Raw genomic sequence first — 13793 nt, forward strand, 5'->3', positions numbered from 1 at the left:
ATGTGGAGGAGGGATATATTAGGAGTTGGGGATTGACATCTACACACTACTATCTATAAAATGGATAATCAACAAAGACCTACTGTAGAGCACAGGGAATGCTACTCAGTATTCTGTGATAATCTTCATGGGGAAAGAATCTGAAAAAGAATGAATATAGGTATATGTATAACTGAATCACTTTACTGTGCACCTGAAACTAGCACAACATTGTAAATCAACTATACTCCAACATAAAATTAAAAATATGAAAATGGGGGCATAGAGAAATGAATAAATTGTTGACATTCTTTCTTCAAAAAGCAGTTCTTTCAATTGTATTTATTTGATCTTTCTTTATTTGATGATATCTTATTTAATTTATGTACAGTTAGTCACTCTATCCTCTGGCTTTCATATAACTATATAGTGCTCATCAAGTTTTACTGTATTTTATCTGTTTTTATATCTCCCACCTAAGCTGTGAATTCCTAGAGTTTCACATAGCAGAGGGTTCACATCCTAGAATTTGGATTCTCTTTTGTAACTTGAGCACCTGGAACACTGCCTATTTCATTACAAGAGATCAGTATACATTTGTTGAATGAATGAATGATATATGAGAAAAATGGAACTTATTATCTAGGAAAATATGTTACATTTCTATTATGAGAATTAAGTATGTATTGCCAAAGAACAAATACTCTCTTCTGCTGCACCAAATCAAATTTTTATGATGACCTAGTTTCTGGTGATATCCTCTATACTCCTGTCAATCACCATAGCCACAGTGCCTTCTTTCTATTAGATAAAGGACTGAAAACATCTACTGTCAGACATCTTCACCCATAAGTAATTATTTATATTCATAATTTTTTTTCAGATAAAGTTAGAGCCCTTCACACAATTTACACACCAAACACTTTAGTGTTCTCTAACCACATTCCTGATTTAGAATGTAATCTGTATTATCTACTCCTGTTTCGGGTTTGTTAAGAATCATTCTAGGGGAGTCATTTAAGATTCACAAAATTAACTTGATATTCGTACCACATTGCCTCCTAGATAGTAGACAGAATTAAAGATAAGTTGTACCTTCTACTTGAGTCTAGATGACTTATGAATAATTTTGTCTGCAAAACAGATATAATTGTAATCTATATACAAATATATTTTTAAAAACCATAATGACATTAGATTCTCAAATAATAGGGCCCAAAATCACTTGAAGACTTTAGTTTCCATTGTATACTGGCTATTATAAAGGATGATAGATAATAATCTAAATGGTGTATATCGCCTGTCCATTGGTGTGTTTTATGTTACAACACAATAAATAAATTTCTGATGGTATCATAAATTTTAAAGTAATATGTCTTTAATTAAGCAAACATGTTTTAGAAAAAGAAATAAAAATTTTTAAAAACTTCCCAAAAAACTTCTTTCCTCTCCTCATTAACCGAGCTTCTTCAATGAGAGCCCATGTGCCTACACAGCACAGTGTATATCAGTCTCTTTACTTTGGAACTGTGACCTAGATGAAGCTGGAGTATCCACACTGCTTCCTCCACTCCAGTTGTAAAAGTTTGTAATTACAACAAAAGCTTTAAGGATTTAACAAATATTTAGCACTACTACATTATTGTAATGAATAAAATAAGACAGACTTAAATAGTTCTTAGAGTGAACTTCTAAGTGCTTTACAGATAGTAACTCATTTAATTACCAAAACCAATGAGGTAACACCATTACTACCACCATTTTACAGAGGGGGCAACTGAGGCACCGAAATCTTAAGTGTCTTGTGGAAGCCTCACACAGCTAGTAAATGGCACAACCAGGATATGAACTCCAATAGCCTGTGCCCAGAGTCCATACCCTCAACCACAAAGGCAAGATGGGAAGGAATCCAGACTTTTAAAAAATTCAGCACCTAAGAAACCATAAATAGATGCATAAATATAAGGTGAGGAAGCTTCAATAACCCTTTTCTCTTTTCATTAGTGAGACTGTCAGGAGCCATTCAGATTAAAGAAGCTCTATTCGTATCATTTCTTTGTCTCTAAAATTGTCCCATCTGAGTGGGAAATTTATTTGACCACTTACAGCAAAAATCAAATTGTCAATCGATTTTATGAGGGCACAGGTGTTTTAGAGTTTTTAGGAGTGATGTTTGATATCATATATTTAGCATTTCTAAATAGTAAAATCTTCAGTTGGAAGTCTACATAGGAGGAAATATAATTCTTTCATTTGTAGAAAGTGAGTGATAGCTGAAAGTTTAAGGAAAGGAAAAATTTCAGAATGGCATTTATAGAGAATCTGAAACCAAAATGTATTTCACATACTTTTGTCTCTTCTTTTTCAGAAATTGCCAATTTGATTTTTTTCTCAATTTTTCAGAGAGAAAGAAAATACCTTGAAAGGAAAAGAATGCTTAAAAGGAAATATTTAAAAGATACTTAGCAAGCACGTGTGAATCTGAAGAATAAATCTGTTTTTTTGTTGTTATTGCTCCTGTAAATTTTATAAAAATTTGATCATATAAGCAACATAATACCCCATAGTGGAAAAAATCAAATTCATTTAACTATCTTTCTATGCATGGTAATCTGGTTGCTTTTTTTTTCTTAAGATGGATTATATTCTTTTTTTATTGAGGTATAGTTGATGTAAAAAAATATATGTTACAGGTGTACAACATAGTGATTCACAATATTTAAAGGTTATACTCCATTTATAGTATTATAAAGTATTGGCTATGTTCCCTGTGTTGTACAATATATCCTTGTAGCTTATTTATTTTATATATAATAGTTTGTATCTCTTATCCACTACCTCTATCTTGCCCCACCCCCTTTCCCTCTCCCCACTGGTAACCACTAGTTTGTTGTCTATATCTGTGAGTCTGTTTCTGTTTTGTTATATTCACTAGTTTACTTAACTTTTTAGTTTCCACATTTAAGTGATATCATACAGTATTTGTTTGTCTTTGACAGACTTATTTCACTAAACCTAATACCCTCCAAGCCCATTCATGTTGTCTCAAATGGCAAACTTCCATTCTTTTTTGGCTGAGTAATATTTCATTGTATATATATACCACATCTTCCTTATCCATTCATCTGTTGATGGACACTTAGGTTGCTTCTTATCTGGGAAATTATAAAGAATGCTGCTGTGAACATTGAAGTGTATGTATCTTTTCAAATTAGTGTTTCCATTTTTTTTCAAATACATGCCCAGGATTGGAATTGCTGGGTCATACAGTAGTTCTAGTTTTAGTTTTTTAAGAAACCGTCATACCATTTTCTACAGTGGTTACACCAATTTATATCCCCAGAAACAGTGTATGACTGTTCCCATTTCTCCACATCCTCACCAACATTTTTATTTGTGGTCTTTTTGACAATAGTCATGCTAACAGGTGTGAGGTGAAATCTCATTCTCGTTTTAATTTACATTTCTCTGATGATTACTGATGTTTAGCATCTTTTCATGTGCCTGTTGGCCAACTGTATGTCTTCTGTGGAAAAATGTATATTCAGGTCCTCTGCCCATTTTTTAATTGGGTTGTTTGTGTTTTTGATGTTGAGTTGTATGATCTATTTATATATTTTGGGTATTAACCACTTTTGCAAATATTTTCTCCCATTCAGTAGCTTGTCTTTTCATTTTGTCCATGGTTTTCTGTGCTGTACAAAAGCTTTTGTGTCTAATTAGGTCACATCTATTTATTTTTGTTTTTATCTCCTTTTCTTTAGGAGTCAGATCTAAAAAATATATTGCTACCATTTATGTGAAAAAGTGTTCTGTGTTTTCTTCTAGGAGTTTTATGGTTTCTGGTCTTATATTTAGGTCTTTAATCCATTTTGAATTTATTTTTGTATATGGTGAGAGAAATGTTCTGATGTCATTCTTTTACATGTGGCTGTCCAGTTTTCCCAGCACCACTTATTGAAGAGACTGTCTTTTCTGTATTGTATATTCTTGCCTTCTTTGTCATATATTAATTGATCATTCTGTTCCATTGGTCTACGTGTCTATTTTTTGTGCCAATATCATAATGTTTTGATTATTGTAGCTTTGTGGTATTGTTTGAAATCAGGGAGCAGGATACCTTCAGCTTTGATCTTTTTTCTCAAGATTGTTTTGGCTATTCAGGGTCTTTTTTGTTTCCATACAAATTTTAAAACTATTTGTTTTAGTCCTGTGACAAATGCCATTGTTATTTTGATAGGAATTGGATTGAATCTGTAGATTGTCTTGGGTACCATGGTCACTTTAACAACATAAAATCTTCCAATTTATGAACACGGTATATCTTTCCATCTGTTTGTGTCATCTTCTGTTTCATTCATCAGTGTTTTACAGTTTTCTGAGTACAGATTTTTACCTCCTTAGGTAGGTTTATACATAAGTATTTTATTCTTTTTGATGCAGTGGTAAATGGGATTGTCTCCTTAATTTCTCTTTCTGATAGTTTATTGCTAGTGCATAGAAATGCAACAGATTTCTGTATGTTAATTTTATAACCTGAAACTTTACCAAATTCATTGCTGAACTCTAGTAGTTTTCTGGTAGTGTCTTTAGGATTTTCTATGTATAGTTCACATCATCTGCAAACAGTGATGGTTTTACTTCTTCTTTTCCAATTTGGATTCTTTTTATTCCTTTTTCTTGTCTGATTAATGTGGCTAGGAGTTCCAATACTGTGTTGAATAAATGTGGTGAGTATGGCTATCCTTGTCTTGTTCCTGATCTTAGAAAAAATTTTTCTGCTTGATAAGTTTAATGAGTATGATTGTTAGCTGTGGGCCTTTATTATGTTGAAGTATGTTTCCTCTATACCCACTTTCTGGAGAGTTTTTATCATAAATGAGTGTTGAATTTTGTCAAAAGCTTTTTCTGCATCTACTGAGATGATCATAGGGTTTTTATTCTTCGATTTGTTAATGTGGTGATTGACTGACTTGCAGATATTGAAAAATACTTACATCCTTGGGATAAATCCCACTAGATCATGGTGTATGATCCTTTTAATGTATTGTTGATTTAAGTTTGCTAATATAATGTTGAGGATTTTTGCATCTATGTTCATCAGTGATATTGGCCTATAATTTTTTGTGTGTCTGTGTGATATCTTAGTCTGGTTTTGATATCAGGGTGAGGCTGAACTCATAGAATAAGTTCAGAGACATTCCTTCTTCTGCAATTTTTTGGAACAGTTTCAGATGGATAGTTGTTAAATCTTCTCTAAATGTTTAATAGAATTCACTGTAAAGCTATCTGGTCCTGAACATTTTTGGGGGGCAGTTTTTAAATTACTGATTCAATTTCTATTACTGGTAATTGGTCGGTTCATATTTTCTATTTCTTCCTGCTTCAGTCTTGGGAGATTATACATAATTTGTCCATTTCTTCTAGGTTGTCCATTTTATTGGCATATAGTTGTTTGCAGTAGTCTCTTATGATCTTTTGTATTTCTGTGGTGTCAGTCATAACTTCTCCTTTTTCACTTCTGATTTTATTGATTTGGGTCCTCTCTCTTTTTTTTTTTTTCTTGATGAGTCTGGCTAAATATTTATCAATTTTGTTTGTCTTTTCAAAGAACCAGCTCTTAGTTTCATTGATCTTTTCTACTGTTTTCTTAGTCTCTATTTCTGCTCTGATCTTTATGATTTCTTTCCTTCTATTAATTTTGGGATTTGCTTATTCTTCTTTTTCTAGTTCCTTTAGGTCTAAGTTTGGGTTGTTTATTTGAGTTTTTCATGTTTCCTGAGGTAAACTTGTGTTGCTATAAACTTCCCTCTTAGAACTGCTTTTGCTGCATCCCATAGATTTTGGATTGCTGTGTTTTTGTTTTCATTTGTATCCAGGTATTTTTTTATTTCCTCTTTGATTTCTTCAGTGATCCATTGATTCTTCAGTAGCATATTGTTTAGCCTCCAAGTGTTTGTTTCATAGTTGTTTTCTAGTCTCATAGCATTGTGTTTCAGAAAAGATGCTTGATATGATTTCAATTTTCTTAAATTTACCAAGGCTTATTTGTGGCCTAGTATGTGATATATCCTGGAAAATGTTCCATGTGCACTTGAAAAGACTATGTATTCTGCTGCTTCCAGATGGAATATTCTATACATATATCTAGTAAGTCTATCTGGTCTAAAGTGTCATTTACAGCCTTATTGATTTTTCTGTCTGAATGATCTGTCCATTGATGTAAGTGGAGTGTTGAAGTCCCCTACTATTATTGTGTCACTGTTAATATCTCCCATTATGCTTATTAATATTTGCTTTAGGACTTTAGTTACACCTACGTTGGATGTTATATCTTCTTGAATTGATCCCTTGATCATTATATAATATCCTTCTTTGTCTCTTATAACAGACTTTAAAGTTCATTTTGTCTAAGTATTGCTACCCTGGCTTTCTTTTGATTTCCATTTGCATAGAATACCTTTTTCCATCCCTTCCTTTCAGTCTGTGTGCTTTATTTTATTTTTTTAAGAATTTATTTATTTATTTTATTTTTGGCTACATTGGGTCTTTGTTGCTGCACATAGGCTTTCTCTAGTTGCAGCAAGTGGGGGTTACTTTTCGTTGTGGTGCATGGGCTTCTCATTGTGGTGGTTTCTCTTGTTGCAGAGCATGGGCTCTAGGCATGCAGGCTCCAGTAGTTGTGGCTCAGGGGCTCAGTAGTTGTGGCTCATGGGCTCTAAAGTGCAGGCTCAGTAGTTGTGGCGCACAGGCTTAGTTGCTCTGTGGCATGTGGGATCTTCCCTGACCAGGACTCAAACCTGTGTCCCTGCATTGACAGGTGGATTCTTAACCACTGCACCACCAGGGAATCCCAAGTCTGTGTGTTTTTAGATCTGAAGTGAGTCTCTTATAGTCAGCATATATACGGGTCTTGTTTTATATCTATTCAGCCACTCTATGTCTTTTGATTGGAGCATTTACTGCATTTACATTTATGGATATATTTATTGATATTTAAGTTCTTATTGCCATCTTGTTTTAATTGTTTTGGGTGTTTTCATAGGTATTTTTTATTCCTTTCATCTTCTTTTGTTCTCTTCTTTTGTGATTTGATGACCATCTTTGGTGTTATGTTCAGATTCCTTTTTCTTTTTTGTGTGTTCATCTATTATAGACTTTTGTTTTGTGGGTATCATGAGGTTTTTACATAGTAATCTATATGTATACGTGATTGTTTTAAGTTACTGATATTAGTTTCAAATGCATTTTAAACATCCTGCATTTGTACTCTCTTCCCCTCACAAGTACTCTTTTTGATATCTTATTTTACATCTAATTATTTTATATATCCCTTAACTGCTTGTTGTGGATACAGATGATTTTACTACTTTGTCTTTTAACCTTCCTAGTAGATTTGTGTGTGGATGATTTCCTACCTTTACTATATGTTTGCCTTTACCAATAAGCTTTTTCATTTTATAATTTTCATCTTTCTAGTTGTGACCTTTTCTTTTTTGCTTAAACAAGTTCCTTTAACATTTCTTGTAAAGCCAGTTTTGTGGTACTTTTTTGGTTTTGCTTGTCTGCTAAGCTTTTGATCTCTCCATCAAATCTGAAGTAGAACCATGCTGGGTAGAGTAATCTTGGTTGTAAGTTTTTCCCTTTTATTACTTTAAATATATCATGCCACTGCCTTCTTCCCTGCCAAATTTCTGCTGAAGATTCAGCTGATAGACTTATGACAGTTCTCTTGTATAATCTGTTGTTTTTCCCTTGTTGCTTTTACTATTCTCTCTTTATCTTTAAATTTTTGCCATTTTAATTACAATGTGTCTTGATGTGTTCATCTTTGGGTTAGTCCTGTATGGGACTCTCTGGACTTCCTGGACTTCTTGGATGTCTGTTTCCTTTCCCAGGTTAGGAAAATTTTCAGCTATTATATCTTCAAATATGCTCTCAACACCTTTCTCTCTCTCTTCTTTCAGGATCCATTGTATTATGAATATTAGTGCACTTGATAGTGTCCCAGATGTCTCTTAAACTGTCCTCAATTTTTTTCTTTTTTTTTCTTTTTTCTGTTCAGCAGTAGTGATTTCCACTACTCTGTCTTCTAGCTCTCTGATCCATTCTTATGTATTATTTAATCTACTGTTGATTCCTTCTAGTGTATTTTTCATTTTGGTTACTGTATTCATCTCTGGTTCTTCTTTATAATTGTAACTCTTTGTTAAAAATGTTTAACTTCTAGTTCTGTGTACCCATTCTTCTCCAGAGTTCTTTGATCATCTTTACAATCACTACCGTGAATTTCTTCTTGAGTAAATTGCTTATCTACACTTCACTTAGTTCTTCTTCTGGGGTTTTATCTTGTTCCTTTGTCTGGAACACGTTCTTCTATTGCTTCATTTTGCTTAAGTTGCTGTTTTTATTTTTATGTATCTAGTAGATTGGTTATGTTTCCCAATCTTGGAGAAGTGACATTTTGTAGGAGATGTGCCATGCATCCCAGCAGTGTACCCCACTCTCATCCCCCAAGCTATTTATTCTAGGGGTTCCTGTTATGAGGGCTGCATGTGTCCTTCTGTTGTGGGGGATGGATTATGTGTGTGGTCTCATGGACTTTGTTGCTCCCAGTCTGGTTTGTTTCCAGGTCATGCCTTGTGTAGAGGCTGCTGCTGGTGGTACTGCATCATGAATGGCTGACTGCAGAACTCCAGTGGTCTCCAGGGCTTATGTTAGTTCACTAGTGGGTTGAGTTGAGGTCAAGAAGACTCCAGTGCTATTGCCTACCCACTGGTAGGTGAAGCCAAGTGTTGCACTACTGACAGGCAGAGCTGGGTCCTGGAGCCTGCTTGTAGGACCCAGGTTTCTCAGAGTTGGTGTCAGATCAATTGGGGGAAGGGGTGGTTTCTGACACAGTTGGGTATGGGCCCAGGGTGTCCCAAAACTTGTGTTGGCCTTCTAGTGGGCAGTACCAGGGCCCAGGTTATCCCAGGGAAGGGTCTGTCCTGCTTATGGGTAGGCTGGATCTGCAGGCTGTGGGACTGTGGTTTTCTTGAGTCTGGTGTCAGCCCTCTGGTGGGTGAGGCTTGTTCAGAGGCTAGAGGAGGCTCCCTAGAAGGCAGGGCCAGGGACCAAGGAATTCTGGAACTCGTGTCTGCCCAATGTTGTGTACAGCTGCATCCTGGGTCCTCTAGTGGGCAGGGTCATGTCCAGAGGAGGCTGTGGGCTCAGGGGTTCTTAAGGTAGCCTGTCTGTTGATGGATGATGTGTCCCCACCAATTTAGTTGTTTGACCTGAAGAGTCTTAGCACTGGTGCCTACAGGCTGTTGGATGGGGCCAGGTCTTGGCCTAATGAGCTAGAGGGAGGATGCTGCAATGGCATTTGCCAACTCTAGTGTCCACGTGGTAAAAGGAACTCCCAAAAATGGCTGTTACCAGTGTCTATGTCCCCAGAGTGAGCTGCTGTTGCTTTCTGCCTAAGTTCAGCAAATAGGTTTGACACAGGCTCCTCTCAAATTACTGCTTCTGCCCTCAGTCCTGGAGTGTGTGATATTTTGTGTGCACCCTTTAAGAGTAAAATCTCTATTTTCCCCAGCCCTCTGGGAATCCTAAATGTAAGCTCCACTCTCCTTCAGAATCAAATACTCTGAGAGCTCATCTTCCCATTGCAGAAGCCCCGGGCTGGGGAGCCCAACATGGGGCTCAGACCTCTCACTCCTTTAGAAAAACCTCTGTAATGTAATTATTCCCCAATTTGTAGGTTACCCGCCCAGGAGTATGGGATTGGCTATATTGTGAGTCTACTCCTCCTACCCATCTCATTGTGGTTCCTTTTTTATATCTTTAGTTGTAGAAGATCTTTATTTGTAGGTCTCAGTCTTTTTCATTGATGGTTGTTCTGCAGATAGTTGTGATTTTGGTGTGCATGTGAAAGAAGGTGAGCTCAGGGTCTTTCCACTCTGCCATATTGGCCAATTTCTGTCTTGAATATTTTTAAACATTTTAAAATTATTCACTCAATAAGCAAAAGTTGAAAAAAGTTGATTACCTATATGTAAATTAATTAAATTAACTTATAAGTAACAATAAATGTGAATAAGCTCTGGAGTTAAGAAAACTAGATTTATAGTTCTTTTGGCCGTGTAATAGTCAACAAATACCTTGATTTCTTTCACTATTACTGTAATATGAAAAAAAAATTACTATAGTAATGAACTTGGATCAAGATGGCAGAGTAGGAAGATGCAGAACTCACCTCTTCCAAAGAACACATCAAAGATACATCTGCACATGGAATAATTCTCCCTGAAAACTAACTGGAGACTAGCAGAAAGACTCCTGTACAGCCAAGGCTTTGCAAATGATATGTCTGATAAGGGATTAATATCCAAATATATAAACTGTTCATACAATCCAAAATCACAAAAACCAACAACCCAATTAATAAATGGACAGAAGATATGCATAGACATTTTCCCAAGGAAGATATACAGATGGCCAACACACACATGAAAAAGTGCTCAACATTGCGAATCATCAGAGACAGCAAGTCAATACCACAATGAGATATCACCTCACACCTATCAAAATGGCTGTCATCAAAAAGTCCATAAATAACAAATGTTGGTGAGGATGTGAAGAAAAGGGAACCCTTGTACACTGTAGGTGGGATTGTTGCAGCTACTATGGCAAGCAGTATGGAAATTCCTCAAAACTAAAAATAGAAGTACCATATGATACCAGTTCCACTGCTGGTATATATCCAAAGAAAATGAAAACACTAATTCAAAAAGAGACAAACACCCCAATTTTCACAGCAGCTTATTTACCATAACCAAGATATGGAAGCAACCCAAGTGTCCATAAATAGATAAATGGATAAAGAAGATGTGGTATATATATATATTACTCAGCCATAAAAAAGAATGAAATTTGCAGCAATGTGATTGGACCTAGAGAGTATTATGCTTAGTGAAATAAGTCAGACAGAAAGACAAATACTGTATGTTATCAGTTATATGAAGAATCTAAAAAACTGAAGCAAAATATTGTATATAACAAAACAGAAACAAAGTCACAGACAGAGAGAACAAAGAAGTGGTTACCAATGGGGAGAGGTAAGGTGTGAGGAGTGAGATAAGGGTATGGGATTAAGAGGTACAAACTATAAAAGAGAAGAAACACAGGGAAATATAGCCCTTATTTTAATATAACTTTAAATAGAGTATAATTTATAAAACTATTGAATCACTACACTGTACATCTGAACCTAACAAAAAATAAAAAAGAGTATCATGGAACAATTCTATATAAAAGATTATTGGCCTGCATTAAACACAATGCTTCTATTCCCACTTGGGGTCCTTGTGCAAATTCAACATCTAAAAACTAGCTTCCATATGTTCATGGCTTTTCTTTCCCAGTCATTATGTCATTGAAAAAAATGATAATGTTTTTTTTCCTTGGATATTCTCCTGAAAAAAAGGATTAGTTTCTGTAAAAGTATCAACAGATTTTATAGTATTTAGTGGAGTCAGAAAAAAAATTCTGTTTTCCCCTAATATTTCAGTATGTTTTCTTCATAAAGCTGAATATACCTATAAAAAACCAATTACTGTACTAATTACTTCACAGTATTATTACTAGTACCAAATTAACTAAAATATTTGAAGAAATTTATAAACTGTAAAACAGTTCACAGGTTTTACTTGTGATTGCTACTGGGTCTAGTCATAGTTATATGTTTGAAGACCATAGATTATCTCAGAGCACTAAAATTAGTCTGAACTGTAAGTGCACAGAATTTTTAAATTTTACTTTATTTCCAGATTGAATCAACAGCATACTTAAAAAGTGCTACATACACATCAAAAAACTACAAAGTAAACAATTCAGAAAAACAATTGTTAAGTAAACTAATTGGTATTTTATCCTAATAAAAAGAATCTGACACAATCACTGACATCTAAATGTATTTACAGGGAAAAAAAAACAACCAGATATTTATTTTATACATGTCTTGAATTTGAATCTGAAAATAAAACTAACAGCAATCCAGTAATCTTAACCTCTTTGAATTAGATTAGAGACTAAAGCATTATTAAAGTGGAGTTTCAATTATAGATACTGCATCTCTTTTCCAACTTCAGAATGATGTCAACATATTGGAGAAGATTTAAGGAATATTAGGTCACTTTCTCAGGATTTTTCCAATGTATCAGTGGAAGAATTTCTTGTAATGACCCTTTGGATACAGTATTTAAAAGTAAGTAAGTAAATAAATCACTTCAAAAGAAGAAGGCATTGAGGTTAAAATGATCTTTGCAGAAAAAGAAATGCAGTTAGAGGGAAGAATATTGTTATATAAAGTGAATTATATGTACTAGTATGTATCTAGGCAAACAGTAGATGGCAACATCTACACAATCTTGTTTTTGAAAGGATTATATAATATCAATATAAATCAGGCTAATGGTTCATGAAATTTGGGACTTCCCAAAACTCATGTATTAGAAAGGATATTTATGCACATTCACATTTTGTTTTTATGCTTCCTATTTTACAATATAGTGCTTCTACCTTATTAGAAGGACTTCACTAAGATCATTAACCTAAAAAATGTTTTATTGTGAGTCACATTAGATTGCCTACCTAAACAAAGGGACAGTATTGTTTTTCCTCATATGAGTCGGCCAGATGAGGTGGTTGAATTAGATAAGGATGAAGATTAATGGAAAAATGGATACCTTCTTTAATGAAAACTAACAAATAAATAAATCTCTGACGTGACCTCAATAATTGGAGTTGCAGCAAGCTGCGGCAGGAGGCACATCTGGTGGTCAAGGGAAGGTGCAAGATGCATCTATCAAGTTTCCTTTTCTCTTTTGAGGTCATACAGCCCCCACCTACCTGTCAGCAACGCTGAAGTCTGAAGACATTCTCACAAACCACTTTCAAACCTAAGAAAACCACGGAAGTCACTGTGGACTTTGATGCCTGGGGGTATTTTTATTTTTCAGAATAATGAGATTTATTATTGATGGTTTTCCTGGTCAGAAATCAGAGAGCAGCTCTGCTGGCAAGCAGCAGTGTTGCTTTACAACAGCAGAGGTCACTAAGAGCAAAAGGGAAGGAGATGGAGCCATCCAGACAGAACCTGCTCCCACTTCCTTTGACAATCAGCAGGCAAGAGGCTGACACACATGAAGGATAACCTAATCCTAAGTGCCCAATAGGATCTCCTGGGCAAGCAATGGCTCTATCCTGGTCACAGTGCTTTCCTGGACATGCTCAGAGATGTTTAAGACCCTCCACACAGAGAATTAGTTCCTACCAAAGAGTATATTTTTAGGGAACCATAATAAAATATAGAGTGAAAATTTCCACTATATGCTTTTACAATTATTGAAAATTTTCCTACCTCTCCAATCCTGGATGTGGATCCATCTTTAGAAAGAACAAATAACAGCCATCGCCCAACAACAACAACAAAAAAGAATGGGAAAAATAAAATAGTTTAACTCTGCATTCTTTCAGCAAAAATGTTTGAGTGTCAGGCACTGTTCTAAGTACTCGGGTACAAAGGCAAACAAAATACATTACATCCTTTTCCTCATGGAACTTAAAGAGCCTGGTAGGAGCAGGCAGAAACTCAACAAAGAAATGGTATATCACACGTCAAGTGGTGTATTTGTTTTCTAGAGCTGCCGCAACAAAGTGCCACAAACTGCGTGACATAAAACAACAGAAATTGATTGTCTCATAGTTGTGGAGGCTAGAAATCCAAAACTGAGGTATCTGCAGGGCCATGATCCCTCTGAAACCTGAAG

This window comes from Globicephala melas, chromosome 14, assembly GCF_963455315.2.
Source record: "Globicephala melas chromosome 14, mGloMel1.2, whole genome shotgun sequence".
NCBI lineage: Eukaryota > Metazoa > Chordata > Mammalia > Artiodactyla > Delphinidae > Globicephala > Globicephala melas.